Source organism: Thalassophryne amazonica, chromosome 16 (assembly GCF_902500255.1).
Source record: "Thalassophryne amazonica chromosome 16, fThaAma1.1, whole genome shotgun sequence".
NCBI classification, from domain to species: domain Eukaryota; kingdom Metazoa; phylum Chordata; class Actinopteri; order Batrachoidiformes; family Batrachoididae; genus Thalassophryne; species Thalassophryne amazonica.
The window spans coordinates 27,568,513-27,587,058 of NC_047118.1; the positions used below are offsets into that span (position 1 = coordinate 27,568,513).

The 18,546-nt window shown below is 45.1% G+C and overlaps 1 long non-coding RNA gene across 1 annotated transcript; it reads right to left on the minus strand.

The window, feature by feature from the left end:
* Positions 1–2,503: 2,503 nt before the first annotated feature.
* On the minus strand, positions 2,504–10,659 carry LOC117527544. The gene is made up of 3 exons (XR_004565553.1): positions 10,590–10,659; positions 7,066–7,072; positions 2,504–2,514 (listed from the first exon to the last, which is right to left on the minus strand). It is a non-coding gene; the product is annotated as an uncharacterized LOC117527544 (long non-coding RNA).
* Between the last annotated feature and the right edge of the window lie 7,887 nt (positions 10,660–18,546).

Consider the following 18,546-nt stretch of genomic DNA (forward strand, 5'->3'; position numbering starts at 1 on the left):
CCTGCTCCACTCTCTTCACACAGGACTCTGTTTGAGTATTTCCACTTTCATGAGACGTACCTTCTTTTAAACCAGAAAAGCTTGTGTGACCGTAGGACCTTCGTGGCTGGGATGGCGGTGGGATCGAACCCGAACGGCTCGCACTAAAGACCATTCCTCTACCAGGTCAGCCAAAGGGGAATTCCCCCCTAGCCAAGCTAGTGGGAACGTCTTTTCAATCAGGACCCGGGACCTTCATCCCGCTACACTTGCATGGCCTGGTTTTCTTTTCACTGGTTATTTATTAAAGGTTTACCAGACTGCCAGTTTGTCAACCACCAGGCTCCTGGTTGGCCACTGCACAGACTTCACATCGCTGAAACACTAAATCATATTGTGCGTGTGGACTGTGGAATAATTAAAGACTCCATGTGCTGAGGACTCCACATGCTAGAAATATCAGAGAAAACAATGCCTCGCTGTGCCGTTAATTGTACTAACTGACCATCTAAGTCAGTGTTCCAGCATTTTCACAGACTGAAAGTTTACGAGTTCTTAATTTGTCTGTTAGCGTAACCAAGTGAAATCCAGATTGAAAAGGTGTCCCTAACTTGGTTTGTGGAGAATTCCTCTTGGCTGACCTGGTCATGTGATGGGTGTAAAAATGACACCTATATCTGCTGTAAACTTGCACTGACACTCGTGCTGCACTCTGCCAAGTGGAAGACTGGGGTCTGAATTTGTCTCTTGTAAGTCCAAGATGGTTCCTCTAATTAGAAATTGACTTTGTAATGACTGAGTGATGAACAGGCCATGATGGATGACTGGAAGGGTAAGGTAAGCTCTGACTTTATAATCAGTCATTTCTTTACATTTAGTGAAGTAAACATGCACATGTTACCTCTGTATGGATCCTCTCCATACTACCAAACACATCTAATGACATTTTCTCCCACTCAGTGGTGACAAGAAGTGGTTTACTGTGTTTAGCTCGCACCATACAATAACATGATGCAGCCATTTAGCCAATGAAACTGTTTTTGTCCCAACCACCTTCTACAAGACAATGCATGGGAACTGGTTCCAAATTTTTCAGTCCATCCAGGAATGATGGGACATCTTTTTGGGGCCACTCACTCTCCTAAGTGCTCTTATAGTTTTCAATATGTTCACACAATGTTGGAGGTGTTGGACAACTTTTACTGAAATACAAATTTGATGTTTTCCAACATTTTGCAGCAGAAGAAGATAGGAGCGTAATCCACCTGGGCCCCGACCTTTTTGTTTAACCTCGGCCTGATACGAACTCACCATCTCAACACGACGGGAACGGCCTCTTCACTTGTTCTCTATCAGTCATGAAGCTTCTTCTTCAGGTCGCAGGCTTCCTCGGTCCGGGGGATCAAGAAAGATTTCACATGCACACTTAATGTCTTACCGTGTACGTCTGCTCTTGTGTAGGTTGAGTCGCAGCATTATGAATATAAAAACTCAAAGGTCAGTCTGCTGTCCTTTCGTCTCTCACACCATCGTGCACTTCTTCTCCCTGAGGTCTGAGTGCATCGGCTCGTGGAAGGTTGTGATCATATTGGCGGCATTCCAGCGTCCCACCCGGCCCGGAGAACTCTGCATCACCACCAGTCTGATGGGGGACTGGACAGGCTGCGGGTCCGGGGCATACTCCTTGGTGGGATCTTTGCCCTGGCAGTCGTACATGATGCAGGATATGAGGAAGACCAGGAGCAGGATAACGTAGCTGGCGATGAGGATGCAGAGGTTCAAGGTGACAGGGTCGATCTCTTGGTAGTTTTCCAGAAAACCCATGGTGCTCACCTCATGCTGTGAGACCTCCGGGCCTTAAAGAGCCGGCGCCGGCTTGAGAGGAAGAAAGATTAAAGTTTGTGACGTCTGCTGAGAACTGACTCCTAAACAAGTAGCAGTCTCTCCTGTCCCCTCGCCATTCGTTCTTGCTTTGTGGTAAGAATAGTTTAATCCCTGCCACTCCTCCGACCCCGAATCTGTGCCAACAGGAACTATCTTTAACATGAAGGTTTCCTCAGAGCTGCCATGGATCATTTTCAGCACAAACGCACATAAATGACCTTGTGGGATTAAATGCTAGAATGTGTGTGTGTGTGTGTGTGCGTATGCGTCATTGAGCTGAAACCTTAAGCTTAATTGTGAGTGGGGATTGACAGAGGAAACCATCTGGCTCCGTAGAGGCCAGAAAACGTAACTAAAATGCTTCCTTGCAGAAGAAGAACGGTATTTCTTAAATGAATTTCCACTCAACACATTGTTGCTTGTGGACAAAGTAACTCAGAGCAGGGTGTGTACTTTGTAACCAAACTTAGCAGGAATATTCCTCGGGTGAGCATCTCAAGATGATTACATTTTAGTGCATATCAGTCATACACCAGTGTCAAAATCATTAAAAACACGAGGATCGCTCCACAACCAGCTGGATTAGAGAGATCCAAAGCATATACTGATCACTGACTATATCATATAATAAAACTAAAGAACAGTAAAACTCTGAAAATCCAAATTTTTATCCCTTAATACTGGAAGGTCAAAAGTAAAAAAAATAATACATTTGTGACATCTATAAATTGGGGAATAAAGCTGTTGTGTCTGATGATTTGCAGATGTTCATGTTGGATTTTATGGTGGCAAATTGAGTTTTACCCGCGGACACATTAGCGGAGCCGGTAAAAGCTGGTTGTGACTGTAATCCAGCATTGAATGTCCACAAATCATCAGACACAACAGGGTTATTCCCATTCTAAACCAATTCCAGCGTTTGCACGGTTTATTTTTCTGTAAGTAATTCGGTTGGCATTGTGACAGGGTGTGGTCGGCTCGTCAAAGCTAGCAACAGCGTCGTCATGCCAAACTGTAAATTCTGTGAGCAGACCCACAGATTTCTCCATGTCGTCAGCTGCATTGAGTTAAATCCACAAATCAATCCAGTTAAATCTATTAAATCCACGCAGTTCAGCATCTTCGCCACTGTGATAGTTTCTGTCACTCTCAGGTGACAGTGTCATTAATGACACTGGCGCAGCAACGCGGTCAGGGGCAGAGTAACACATCAAATGTGAAACGGTTTTAATATTTTGCCATCGTCAACACGATATTTTATGGTCTGAAATCTCATACGATTAACCAATCAGATTTGCAGAAAAAATGTAATTGGATTAGAAGGCCTTTTTTTTTTTTTACTGTATTTTGGGTTTCAAGTAAGACATGTACAAGAAACCCTGAAATACTCTCTCTGCCCATTAGATGGCGACAAAAAGTTCCTCAAACGTGCAGCAAAGTCTTGACTGTTCATTTTATCTGAGAAGTTAAATTTGAGTGAAAATAAGATGAGCTGACAGACAGAAACTCTCTTACAGTTGTGTCCCTCAACTTATGGACAACTTGCTTGTTTTATCAGGTGCAGAAAGAATTGAGAACACTGTGAAAAAAGAATGGTAAATGGACTGCATTTATATAGCGCTTTTCTATCTGCATCAGATGCTCAAAGTGCTTTACAATGATGCCTCGCATTCACCCATTCACACAGACACATATCGATGTGAAGGTGCTGCCATACAAGGTGCTCACTACACACCAGGAGCAACTCAGGGATTAAGGACCTTGCACAAGGGCCCTTAGTGATTTTCTGGTCAGGCTGGGATTTGAACTGAGGATCCTCTGGTTTCAAGCCCAATGTTTTAACCACTAGACCATCACCTCCCTTGAAAGAAAATAAGAAAGAAAGAAAAAAGAATTTGAGATCATGCATAAGGATTGTGACACAGATCAAACCAAAGCTCAGATTTCAGGTAAACTGCAGCTGAAATGTTTTGTTCTTTTCAGCAAAACCGTCCTCTGTCCCACTTCAAGCTGGACAACAGGCACAGTTTCACAGAAGCCTGCAGCTCCTTCAGAGCCCAGCTCGTGTCTTGGTGGCTTCCCTCACTCGTCTCCTTCTTGCACAGTTTGTATTCCTTAATGTTGTACAGACATGAAGTCAAAGACATATTCACTGACTTGGAAATGTTCATGTGTTCATAAATTCATCAAAGGTTGCTGATGACTGTCACGGGCACTTTAAGTGCAGAACTTTAATTTACTCTTTGTTTTGTTGAACATGGAAAAACAAAGATATTATATAATCCTGTCCTAAAAATGCTCTGGTACCAGGAATCCTGACCAGGACTTGACTGTGCAGCTGAAGTTCAGCTTCAAGTTCTGAAGATCAGATCACACTCACTGCTGTCCTCTGCTGTCCACTGCTACCCTCTGCTGCTCTCTGCTACCCTCTTCTGTCCTCTGATGTCCACTGCTGTCCTCTGCTGTCCACTGCTACCCTCTGCTGCCCTCTTCTGTCCTCTGATGTCCACTGCTGTCCACTGCTGCTCTCTGCTGCCCTCTTCTGTCCTCTGATGTCCTCTGATGTCCACTGCTGTCCACTGCTGCTCTCTGCTGCCCTCTTCTGTCCTCTGATGTCCACTGCTGTCCACTGCTGCTCTCTGCTGCCCTCTTCTGTCCTATGATGTCCACTGCTGTCCTCTGCTGCCCTCTGCTGTCCACCGCTGTCCTCTGCTGTCCACCGCTGTCCTCTCCTGTCCACTGAAGTCCAAGATATACTGAGTGACTTGGAAACATTCATGTGTTCATCTCCTGGCTGGATGTAAAAGTGATGATTTGATTGAAAAATTATCTTCATATTTAGTTTGTCCAGTTACTTTGGGTCTCTGAAGCTGTGTCATTCCTAAACCATTAATCTGATTTTTTCCCTTTTTTTTCATGGCAGGAACACATGATGGTTTTCTGTCTGTTCCAGTGTGGTGAAGAGCAGAGTTCTGTGGTGCTGCTGCACTGACGTCAGCTCACAATTATCACCTCTGACTGGGGTTTGGATCTCATGCCAAAAGCTTTCAAATGTATCCACTAGGTGAGAGGCTTAGGAGGTTCTGGAGTCAATTCCTTCCCCAAAACAGAAAGTCAGAAAAACAAAGAAACCATGAAATCAGCTGCTGATCTGATCCAGCTCTCTGCAGAACTTTGTCTGAACCTTCTGTCTTTCTGTTGTATCTCCAACATGTGCATGTATATGTGTATGTGCAGAGGTCAGTGCTCTTTTCTCACAGCAAGAAGGTTGTGGGTTTGCAACCATCACTGCACCATTCCTGCTTTTTCTTCTCATGTCTGTGTGTTTCCTTTGGCTACTCCATGATTTATGACTTCTAAAATAAAAGGAACACAGCGTTCTAGTGGTTAAGCGTTGGGTTTGTGACCAGAGGATCCTCGGTTCAAATCCCAGCCTGACTGGAAAATCACTAAGCAAAGTCCTTAATCACCTTGTTGCACCTTGTATGGCAGCACCCTCACATCGGGGTGAATGTGAGGCATTATTATTATTATTATTGTAAAGCGCTTTGAGTGTCTGATGCGGATAGCGCGATATAAATGCAGTCCATTTCTAACTGGGTTGGGGTCAGTGAAATATGCACAGGGGTCAAAATAAAAAAAAATACTCCAGTCGTGTTGAAAAGTGTGACCCCTTATTTGGCCTGTCATCAGGATTCCAAAAATTTATCGTTTGGATTGACGACAGCAGAAAGTTGGATTTATCGAGTGAGAAAATGTTTGCATGACTCCCCCAGCCCCCCCAAATGGAGTCCATTTATTTTTTGACCCCATACAAACTGAAATCAGGCTTTGTCACAGTTTTTGCTGTTTTTTTTCCCATAACCCCAGACGTATGGGTCACAGAAAGTCCAAACTACATGTTTTTCGAATCCTAACCATCGGACACTGAAAAGTACCAAAAGTTGATTTGGCATAAGTTTAGCGCTGGATGCCCTTCCTGATGCAACTCCACATTACATGGAGAATTGTGGTGGGGTTTGAACCGCAAATTTTCCATACTGAAACCAAGCGCACTAACCACTTGACCACCACCCCTGCATGAAATGTGCCAAATCAACATGTGCATCACATCAAATCAACATGCAGATCCACCTTTTATCTGCTGTGGTGACCCAAGTGCAAAACAAGGGAGCAGCCGAAGAGACTTACTTACTTTTTATGTTTTTAAAAACATTAATTAAGACACTTAAAAATTCATTAAAACACTTATTTTCACAGTAGTGGAGCAGATATGTGCAATATTTGAGGGAATCGTGACTTTGACGATAAAAGCATGACATTTGGCACACAGTTAGAGCATACCAAACAGATCATTTCTGGCAATAGGGGCATCACAGAGGTGGCCATTTTCCAAGATGGCTGCCACGAGTAATTGTTTTATCAGTTACTCAGACTCTAGATCATCAAGGCTCTTGATTTCGGTGGCTAATCCTACATATTCAAGGATGAGGAATGCAGTAGTACTATTTACAACATGCTAGCACCTATGTAATAACACATGGTTAACATTCAGATAATTAAATAAAAATTAAGTAAAAACATTAAAATATGTAATATTGGTGATATTGTACATGTTTTTGAACTGTGACTAAGGAGAGTACAAGACAGTACCCTACTTCTCAGTGTTTCATTAATTGCTGTTTACAAGAATTATCCAGTAGAGGGAGTTCTAAAAATAGTGTGACCTGCAGCAGCTTTTTGGCTTGACACAGGAGACAGTAGGAGACCCATACAGACTCACAGACGTGGTAGATTTTGATGAGTAAAAGGCTTTATCTGATAATCAGGCATTAGATTTGGTACACGGGTAGTCAGACATACAGGCAGAGGTAGCAGACATGGTACAGGCTGGGTTGTGGTCCAAAAACGAGCAGAGTTTGTACAAACGGCATCGGGGGGGTATAACAGGCAAAAACAAAGGCAGTGTCAAAAACAGGCTGAGGTAAAAAAAAAAAAAAAAAACACTAGAGAGCAAACTGGATAAATATGAGAGAGTGAACAAAGTCACCAATCAGGCAGTGAGCTGTGGAACTGTGAGGGCTTAAATAAGGAGCAAACGAATCAAGGTGATGCGAAGCAGGTGCGTGGAAGGTTCTGGAAAAAGGTGTGGTTTTGTGAATCAAAGAAGAGGGAAGAAAGATAAGATAAGATAAAATAAACTATTGATCTCACAGAGGAGAAATTCACATGTCATGCCAGCTCTTAAAAACCACACAAGATGGGTGCAACTAGAGGAAAATGTTCATCAAACAGTGTGTGCAAAGGATAAGCAATAATAATAATACTTGTAACAGTACAAGACATAAGATATGAGGTAGAAATAGAATATGTATGTATATATATACACACATATACACACATACATGCATATGTACATATATATATATATATATATATATATATATATATATATATATATATGCATACATATACATACACACCCACATACATACTTATATATATATATATATATATATATATATATATATATATATATATATATATATATATATATATATATATATATATACGAGGTTTATTAGAAAAGTATCCGACCTTATTATTTTTTTCAAAAACCATATGGATTTGAATCACGTGTGATTGCGTCAGACAAGCTTGAACCCTCGTGCGCATGCGTGGTTTTGCCACGCCTGTTGGTTGCGTCATTCGCCTGTGAGCAGGCTTTGAGTGAGGAGTGGTCCAGCCCCCTCGTCGTTGTTTCATTGCCAGGAAATGGCGGAATGATTTGGGCTTTTTTTCCATCAGAATTTTTTCGGAAACTGTTAGAGACAGGCAGCTGGAAACTATTAGAAAAATTTATCTGGCTTTCGGTGAAAATGTTATGGGCTTGGTAGAGAATAAGGAGTGTTACTGTCACTTTAAGGACGGCCCCCAGTGGCTGTGGGGCACGCCGCGCTCCGAAGCCGCCATCGACAGGCTGAACGACCATTTCATTTCTAAACGGATGGCTGTCTGGATCCGTGACCATCGTGTGCCATTTTTCACCGCCGCGACGCGCGAAGCCTCCACTCCTCTTTCCATGACAAAAACTCCTGTAACAGTGGAATGTGCCATTCATTTCCAAACTGGACACTGTGTTTTATCCGGGACGTCGTCTGACTAGCACAGGAATTGTGAAAAGACGTGGAGATCAGCACTTTTTCGGCACGTTCAGACAGACGTGCGGAGGAATTCCCCGCATCGCAGCGGTGCCGCATGGCCCAAAGCAACGCCGTGATGAAGCCTCACAGGACATATTCTGGCATGTCCAGACACATCCACAATTTCTCGGATAATCACTCAATGGAAAAACCATCGACAGCTGTCTGAACGTCATCTCAAAGCCGTCCTGTGAGACCAAAATGGAGGTGGTTTTGTCTCGCTCCAGTAGCGAATCCATTGTGATGCGTGAAGCCTCCGCTCGGCTTTCCATGACAAAATCTCTTGTTAAAAGTGAAATCTGCCGGAAAATGGTTGATGTCCAGCTCTTGTGATAACCAGAGAAATGGCACACGATGGTCACGGATCCAGACAGCCATCCGTTTAGAAATGAAATGGTTGTTCAGCCTGTTGATGGCGGCTTCGGAGCGCGGCGTGCCCCACAGCCACTGGGGGGCCATCCTTAAAGCGACAGTAACACTCCTTATTCTCTACCAAGCCCGTAACATTTTCACTGAAAGCCAGATAAATTTTTCTAATGGTTTCCAGCTGCCAGTCTCTAACAGTTTCTGAAAAAATTCTGATGGAAAAAAAGCCCAAATCATTCCGCCATTTCCTGGCAATGAAACAACGACGAGGGGGCTGGACCACTCCTCACTCAAAGCCTGCTCACAGGTGAATGACGCAACCGACAGGTGTGGAAAAACTCACGCATGTGCACGAGGGTTCAAGCTTGTCTGACGCAATCACACATGATTCAAATCCATATGGTTTTTGAAAAAAATAATAAGGTCGGATACTTTACTAATAGACCTCGTATATATATATATATATATATATATATATATATATATATATATATATATACACACACACACACACACACACACACACACACACACACACACACACACACACACACACACACACACACACACACACACACATTTTCCTGATTACACTAAACGGTTTCCAGAATCCCACTTTGCTCTGTGATGCATCTCCTTGAAATACGGCACAAACCTTCAGCTCTTTGCTGACCGGTCTGCACTGCCTGACCAGAACCCTAAAGTTAGTGTTTATGTTTAATTGACATTTTTCCTGGCCGGACGGCCTCCTGCTGATCATCACAGATCTTAACCTCGGACTGAGCCAGTACATACCAAAGGTTCCTCGCAGTATGTTTGTGTTGGCTGTGGAACCTTTAAGTGTTGCACAGTGTTGATGTTTCTGCCTCATCTTCAAATCAGTCGATCCAAACATTTTTAAAAAATAATTTTCATTTGGAACACTCCCACCACGGCAGAGGAAAGGTTGTACTGCGTGTGAGTGTGCTTGAGCAAAGATAAAGAGCTCAGTCGGGTCCACGTCAGGGTCCAGTGTCAGTGGTGGGATGTTTGTTTTGTGATGGAGGCGGCGATTACCACAGAGGATGTCATACGTCTGTTTGTGTGCACCCCAACAGGCCTCCTGGGTGGAGTTTGTCTTTCTCGTATCTCGGGTTTGGATCTTTCCCAGCGCCAGACTCTGGTGCCAGGGAGTCCAGCCCCCGCGGTGGGACCTGCAGACAGACGTCAGGGTGAGATGGATACGTCGACGTGTCCCACAGGAAGCTCCTTGCTGCTCCAGATTCTCCCTCTGCTCCACAAACACAGAGCCCCTGTGTTTGTTTGTTTGTTTTGTCCCACAGATCTGGACAGCGTCCGCACGCTTCAACCGTCACTCAGCGCAAAACAGACTTTTCTCTGTTTTGCTGCTATGCACTGAAGATTCGAGACAACATGCATCAAATTCAAACCTAAAGCTAACCTCAAAGGGTAGAACTCACCGCGAGAGACAGAGGCAAAGCGACGACCTGCCAATCATTTTCAATGACAACAGCCTGTCTGCCACCAGCTGGGCGGGGCCAAACTAGAAAAGGCAGCATGATGTCAGCTAGGGCGGCACGGTGGATTAGTGGTTAGCACTGTTGCCTCACAGTGAGAAGGTTGTGGGTTCAATTCCTGTGGCCTCTCTGTGTGGAGTTTGCATGTTCTCCCCGTGTTTGCATGGGTTTCCTCCGGGTGCTCCAGTTTCCTCCCACATCCAGAGACATGTGGGTTAGGTGGATTGGAATCTTTAAATTGTCCTTAGGTGTGCGTGTAGGTGTGTCTGTGTTTGTGTGTCTGTTTGTGGCCCTGCGGCAGACTGGCGTCCTGTCCTGGGTGTACCCCGCCTCACGCCCTATGACTGCTGGGATAGGCTCCAGCCCCCACCCTTAATTGGACTAAGTGGTAGAAGATGGATGGATGGATGGATGTCAGCTGGCTGCTCAATCAAACAAAATAAACCAAGATGCTGGGAAATGCTCTGAAACAGTTTATTTCTGTATCAATCTATTATCTTTGGCATTTTCTTCATATATTTTGTAAAAGATAGTGAGAAATGTTTTATTGTAACCAGATAACAACTCTAAAGCATTTTACAAGACATCATACAGAGATGTTAGCATGCTAACTAGCAATACAGGAACATCACTGAAAGACGTTGGACTGAAACAAATGAAGTGAACTCTGGTTCCATTAAGCAGTCAAGCATTAAGAAAAACTCATAGTGTCTGGTTTTTCGGTCCTTTATAAGCTATCCTTAAACATTATGCACATTCATGCCAAGTAACCACAAGCTAGCCACACCCTGGGAATGCTCATCAAGAGACAAACAGACTGCTTTTCACCCTTATTTGCAGCTAATGTGACCGTAGGAGCCCACTGTCTGACAGATCTTCAACTCACACCTCCGACAAAGCTTTTCTAGCATTCCTGTGGAGGTTGGGGGGTTTGAACCAAAATGGGCAATGTTCAAAGCTTCCAATGCTGACGCTGCAGCAGGGAGTTGTGACCTGAAGGTCTTAGGTGCCTCAAGGGGCGGAAACCCTCGAACACTGTGGTGGACACCAATGGTCAGGGAAGCCGTCCAACTGAAGAAGGAGTCCCTCTGGGATATGTTATCTCGGAGGACTATGAAGGCAGTTGTAAGGTGCCGACAGGCCCAAACTGTGGCAGCCTCTGCTGTGAGGGAGGCAAAGCAGCAGGTGTGGGAACAGTTGAGAGCAACCAAGAAGGACTTTCAGTCAGCACCAAGGTGCTTCTGGTGGACTGTGAGGCACCTCAGGAGGGGAAAACGGGGAACCATCCAAGCTGTATACAGTAAGGATGGGACTCTGTTGACCTCAACTGAGGATGTAATCTGGTGCTGGAAGGAACACTTTGAGGAACTCCTGCATCAGACCACAGCGCCCTCTATAGTAGGGGCAGAGCTGGAAGCTGATAGAGGATTTTTATCAATTTCCCTGGTGGAAGTCACTGAGGTAGTGAAACAACTCCGCAGTGGCAAGGCCCCGGGGGTTGATGAGATCTGTATAGAAATGCTGAAGGCTCTCGGTGTGGAGGGACTGTCTTGGATGAGATGTCTGTTCAACATTGCGTGGAGGTCTGGGACAGTGGCTAAGGAGTGGCAAACTGGGGTGGTGGTCCCCATATTTAAAAAGGGGGGACCAGAGAGTGTGTGCCAACTACAGGGGCATCACACTACTCAGCCTCCCTGGTAAAGTCTACTCCAGGGTGCTGGAAAGGAGGGTTCGGCCAACAGCCGAACCTCGGATTGAAGAGAAACAATGTGGGTTCCGTCCCGGTTGTGGAACAACCAACCAGCTCTTCACTCTCACAAGGATCTTGGAGGGGGCCTGGGAGTATAACCATCCAGTCTCAACCCAGGCTCACGGCAAGTCATGATTGAGCAGCACGAAATATACATTAGTGGGGGAGTGGGGGGGAAGGAGTAAGATTAGGTTATGATTAAGGTGAGAGTTGGGGGTAGGAGTAGGGCAAGGAATAGTGAGTTAAAAAACCACACACACACACACACACACACACACACACACACACACACACACACACACACACACACACACACACACACACACACACACACACACACACACACACACACACACACACACACACACACACACACACACACAAAAAAACGTGAGACTGGGCTGTCCAGTCTACATGTGTTTTGTGGACTTGGAGAAGGCATATGATCGGGTACCCCGGGAGATACTATGGGAGGTGCTGTGGGAGTATGGAGTGAGGGGGCCCCTTCTCAGGGCCATCCAGTCTCTGTACCCACAAAGTGAGAGCTGTGTTCGGGTTCTTCGCAGTAAGTCGGACTCGTTTCCGGTGGGGGTTGGCCTCCGCCAGGGCTGCACCTTGTCACTAATCCTGTTTGTGATATTCATGGACAGGATATCGAGGTGTAGTCAGGGGGAGGAGGGTTTCCAATTTAGTGGGATCAGGGTCTCATCATTGCTTTTTGCAGATGATGTGGTCCTGTTGGCTTCATCAGGCTGTGACCTCCAACACTCACTGGATCAGTTCGCAGCCAAATGTGAAGTGGCTGGGATGAGGATCAGCACCTCTAAATCTGAGGCCATGGTTCTCAGCAGGAAACTGATGGATGGACCACTCGGGGTAGGGAATACAGTCTTGCCCCAAATGGAGTTCAAGTACATCGGGGTCTTGTTCACGAGTGAGTGGATGAAGGAGCGTGAGACTGGCTAGAGAATTGCATTCGCTCTACCATACTGTTGTGATGAAAAGGGAGCAGAGCCAAAAGGTGAAGATCTCGATCTACTGGTCAGTCTTCGTTCCTACTCTCACCTATGGTCACGAGGGTTGGGTCATGACCAAAAGAACTAGATCGCGGGTACAAGCGGCTGAAATAGGCTTCCTCAGGAGGGTGGCTGGTGTCTCCCTGAGAGATAGGGCGAGACGTTCAGTCATCCGTGTGGAGCTCAGAGTAGAGCCTTGCTCCTTCACATTGAAAGGAGCCAGTTGGGAGGAGACCCAGGACTAGACAAAGAGATGATATGTCCACACTGGCCTGGGAACACCTCGGGATCCCCCAGTCAGAGGTGGTTAAAGTGGCCCTGGCGGGTCCCCCGCTGGAGCTGTTGCCCCCATGGTCTGATCCTGGAGAAGCGGTTGAAAATGACTGAGTAAGTGAGTGAGTGATGAGTGACCGAGGGGTCAGGGTTAATGAAGGGCTTCTGAGGCAGATACTCTGCTGCTGCTCCTTTACTCTGACGGGAAATTAACGAAACAGGAAAAACAGCCTGACTGCCCAGATGTGGAAACACACCAAAATGCAAAATCTAATGTGTCCTTTCTGCTACCAGGCCCCCACCGCCTCATCATGTTCCATTTAAATGGTTCCATATGTTTTTGAGGAACAAAAAGAAGAACAAATCAGGAGACAAACATAAAATAACCTCTGTTAATGTGAAATCACACATCAAAGGCTTGTATGATGTCATAACTGGGACAAAAGAGGCTTTGGACAAAAAGCATGTTGGGATCACTGGGTGGGTTCAGGCTGCATCCAGCTCGTCTGACCCGTCACATAGAACAACGGCGTCCCTCAGGACACACTGAGAGGCTCTTCAGAGCTCCTCCACAGATGTTCCATGAGGTAAGCAAGAAGGCATCATTACTCACGCTGACAGTGCCTCCTGCTGAGGAAACTGAGACATCTGCAGGCAGGTGGAGGTCACACTGAGCCCCTCCAAAGTCATTAGGACCAGAGCGTGTCTTCAAGGTTCACTCAGGACTCACAGGAGGTTCCTCCATGATGAGTTCCTGTTTTAGTGGCTGGATCCTGGATGTCATTACTCATATTCATCTGTTCTTCTGACAGCCAGTTAGAATCAATGAACAAATAACAACAGAAATCTTTAGAACAACATATTTGTTATGGACAAACTGTTTACTGAAGCTGGAATTTCACCTTCTTTGGTTGAAAATCCTGATTTGGGGTCATAGAATAACAGATTTCTGTTCAGACGTGCAGTGTGATGTTTCGTTATGTTTCTGAGTGTCCTGAGGCTGGTGTTGTTGGAGGAAGTCGTGAACTATGGGAAGAGCAGGTTCCCACGCACGGCGGCCAAACACAAACAGTCCCACGCTCAGGAAGGAAAGGGCTCTCTGTGGGTCTTTATCAGATCTACAAGATCCACGACCCGTCAATCAGCCACTGTCCCGCCCGCCCGCTCGGGCTCATCAGCTCACACGGTGCACGTTGACATCACACTCAGGGGTCGCCAGGGAGAAAAGGTCGAAGTTCACGCATCACGGTGCAGGTTTATCTTCTGATATTAACCAAGAAAAAAAAGGGGAAGATCAGATTGGAGACCTGTGCCTGTGGACCGAGGCCTCTGTGCTCCATCAGTGACACGGTGACACCTCATTAAGATGTGTATTTATGAGACAAACGTGTGGAGGTGCATCACTGTGTCGGTGTGTGACAGCTTCACAGGGCTGAAGGTGCTGCTGGAGCCCAGACTTCACATCCCGCAAACAGACTGTTTGTCATTATTCCTGAAGATACATCAGGTCGTCATGAAGCCAAACCCAAGTCTGTGCTGTAAAGCTGACTGACAGAGTTCCCGAGGAGGCAGGGTGGAGAGCGGAACCGTCTGAGAGTCAGTCTGAGGTTTAAGAGGTTCAAGGAGGAAAACTCAGATAAAATCAGATAAAAGGAAACTGTCCTGTGAAGAAGCTACTTCTCACTGACATCAGAGTTTTTGTTACATGACCTCCTTGACCCTGTCAGACACACCTTCTGTTTCCTCTCAGGGCCATTCAATGATTCTGCTGGTTTACGTCTGTGACATCACGGTCGGTAAAACCCCACACTCATCTCACGCACACACTGGATTGAGAAGGAACCAGAACTCATCTGTCACAAACACCAGAGATTGTGTCCCCACTCTGTGATGGGGCATCGCCTGAATTCTTACATAATTCAGATCAAACTGCCCCATCCTTCAGTTTAAGTATTATTATTATTATTTTTTTTTTCATCAGTGTAGAATTTGTGCTTTTAATGTGACATCACTGCAGCTGACAGAAGTGGAAGTTCGTTGGACCTGATGTACTAAAGCAGGGGTGGCCAAGTTCGGTCCTCGAGAGCCACATTCCTGACACTCTTAGTTGTCTCCCTGCTCCAACACACCTGAATCCAATGAAAGACTCGTTAGCAGACTTTTAATGAGCCTTTCATTGGATTCAGGTGTGTTGGAGCAGGGAGACAACTAAGAGTGTCAGGAATGTGGCTGTCGGGGACCAATCTTGGCCACCCCTGAACTAAAGGTTTGTGTGTAAAAAGGTGCAAACAGCAGAGCTCCTGCATCAAAAGTGCATGTCGATTTACGTGCACTGAGAATAGCGTTTTTCCAGTGTTAAAGTCGCGCACATTGTCCATTTAACACGTTTGCCTTCATAAATATGCAGTTTGGGGTTTGTCCACCTGAGTGCACACTTTTATGGGATGTGAACATGCAAATAGGTGAATTTAACAGACAGCGTGACATTTAGCGGATTCTGATAATGTCTGTATATTACTTGTTTGAAACCTGGGTTTTATCTTATGATGCTTGACAGACCGTCGTCTCAGTGCCGTCCACCAGCAGAACGCAGCAGAATTATCCACCACCTTAAATACCATCGATGGAACAATAACAAATTTATTTTATTTTATTTATTTCATCATTCCATATAGCGCCAAATCACAACAATGTTGCCTCAAGGCACTTCACACAACTAAGGTCGAACCTTACCAACCCCCAGAGCAAGAACACAGGTGACAGTGGGAAGAAAAAACTCCTTCTGAGGAAGAAACCTCAAGCAGACCAGACTCAAAGGGGTGTCAATGCAATGATGTGTGTGACAATTTTAAAGTTCTCCGCCTCTGGATTATGTTTTATTCTGGACTAATTTGACCCTCAAAAAGCTTTTCTTTCTACAATCATCACCTCCAAATCAAAGGTAAACTGAACATTTTCCTCTTTTACCAACTTCGTGCTGTAAATGTGCAGACTTTTCTGATCCATTTATCAGTGTGCACGCTATATAATATGATGGCAGATGAAGGTTTTTAATGGAAATACATTGTGATCGGACGGGACATTTTATTCACTGTGAGTGAAAAATCCATTATACAAAAATCCGTTATATACAGTGTTTATTACATGGAAAACAATACAAAAACTTTGGGACTGTTTTTGTCCGCTGACTGTGAATATCTGGTTTATACGATGACGGTTTAGCTGAGTTTTACTGAACATTGGACTGAACAACAAATTTACCTCTCAAATCTTTGATGATGAAGTCGCTTCCACCCCACATGCTGACTTTATTTTCCCAAAGCCCTTGTTGTGTCTATTTGTGCCTCCAAATGCACAACAACCTGACATTTTCACGGAGTAAATAAATAAAATAGCTGGATTTACATGCAGACACATTAACAGCCAACACTATTTTGAACCCAAGATGGCACCATGATTCACGTGACATGTCACCACTCTCTAATAAAGGCACTCTACCGGCTACTAGCCCTAAGCTTCACTAAAAGACCCAGACTTTAGGTAAAGTTGAGGCCATGGCACGCTCCGTTTACTAATAAAATTAATTAAAAGAGTAAAAAGCAAAAAACAAAACTATACCAGTATGCTAGTCATATGAAAAGGAAAACAAGTGCATCTTAAGTCTGGACTTGAAAGTCTCCATAGAATCTGACTGTTTTATTGATGCAGGGAGATCATTCCACAGAACAGGGGCACGATAAGAGAAAGCTCTGTGACCCTCAGAACACAAACTGCACAAAGCCTGGCCTGGTACATAGGGCTTAATTAGGTCAGCTAAGTAGGGAGGCACCAGTCCATCAACAATTTTATAGGTTAGTAGCAGAACTTTAAAATCTGATCTCACTGGGACAGGAAGCCGGTGAAGAGACGCCAAAATGGGTGTAATGTGGTCAAACTTTCTGCTTCGTGTCAAAAGTTTGGCAGAAGCATTTTGAACCAACTGGAGACCCCGAATGTTGGATTGCGGTAAACCAGAAAATAGAACATTGCAGTAGTCCAATCTAGAAGAGACAAATGCATGACTCAAGGTCTCAGCATCAGCCGTAGACAGGATGGGACGAATCTTCGCTATATTTCACAGGTGGAAGAAAGCAGTCCTCGTAATATATCTAATGTGGAGGTCATAGGACAACATAGGATCAAAAATTACCCCAAGGTTCCTCACTTTATCACTGTGATGTATGACACACAAGCCAAGGCTAAGCATTAACTGGTCAAATTGATGGCAATGTCTCATTGGACCAAGAACCATCATTTCAGTCTTATCAGAGTTTAAAAGTAGGAAGTATCTAGACATGCAGCTTCTCACTGATGCAAGGCAATCTTCTAAGGAGTTTATGTGGATGAGATTACCAGCAGTTATTGGCATGTATCATGCCAATAACATAGTATCATCAGCATAGCAGTGAAAGGTAATCCCAAAATGCCGCAATACGAGGTCTATTAGAAAAGTATCCGACCTTATTACTTTTTTCAAAAACCATATGGATTTGAATCACGTGTGATTACATCAGACATGCTTGAACCCTCGTGGGCATGCAAGAGTTTTTTCATACCTGTCGGTTACGTCATTCGCCTGTGGGCAGTCTTTGAGTGAGGAGTCGTCCACCCGCTCATCGATTTTTTTCATTGTTTAGGAATGGCTCAGAGACTGTTGCTTTGTTTGATAAAAATTTTTTCAAAACTGTAAGGCACAACTGAGTGGACACCATTCAATAAATTCAGCAGGTTTTCGGTAAAAATTTTAACGGCTGATGAGAGATTTTGGTCTGGTAGTGTCGCTTTAAGGACGGCCCACGGCGCCTGATGGTGATCTGCGCTTCGAGGCGGCAGCGTCTCGCTGTTTCAAGTTGAAAACTTCCACATTTCAGGCTCTGTCTTAGCGTAGCTACTAGCTCTTAGCCGATTTAGCATGGCGGCTTCTCCTGTCTCTCCTGCACTTTTCTGCTCTGGGTTTGAAATGTTTAGTTATTCCTCGGCCTCCTTTAGCAGTAACGGTACTTGTAATAAGTGTAGCTTATTCGTAGCTTTGGAGGCCAGGCTGGGCGAATTGGAGACTCGGCTCCGCACCGTGGAAAATTCTACAGCTAGCCAGGCCCCTGTAGTCGGTGCGGACCAAGGTAGCTTAGCCGCCGTTAGTTCCCCCCTGGCAGATCCCGAGCAGCCGGGAAAGCAGGCTGACTGGGTGACTGTGAGGAGGAAGCGTAGCCCTAAACAGAAGCCTCGTGTACACCGCCAACCCGTTCACATCTCTAACCGTTTTTCCCCACTCGACGACACACCCGCCGAGGATCAAACTCTGGTTATTGGCGACTCTGTTTTGCGAAATGTGAAGTTAGCGACACCAGCAACCATAGTCAATTGTCTTCCGGGGGCCAGAGCAGGCGACATTGAAGGAAATTTGAAACTGCTGGCTAAGGCTAAGCGTAAATTTGGTAAGATTGTAATTCACGTCGGCAGTAATGACACCCGGTTACGCCAATCGGCGGTCACTAAAATTAACATTAAATCGGTGTGTA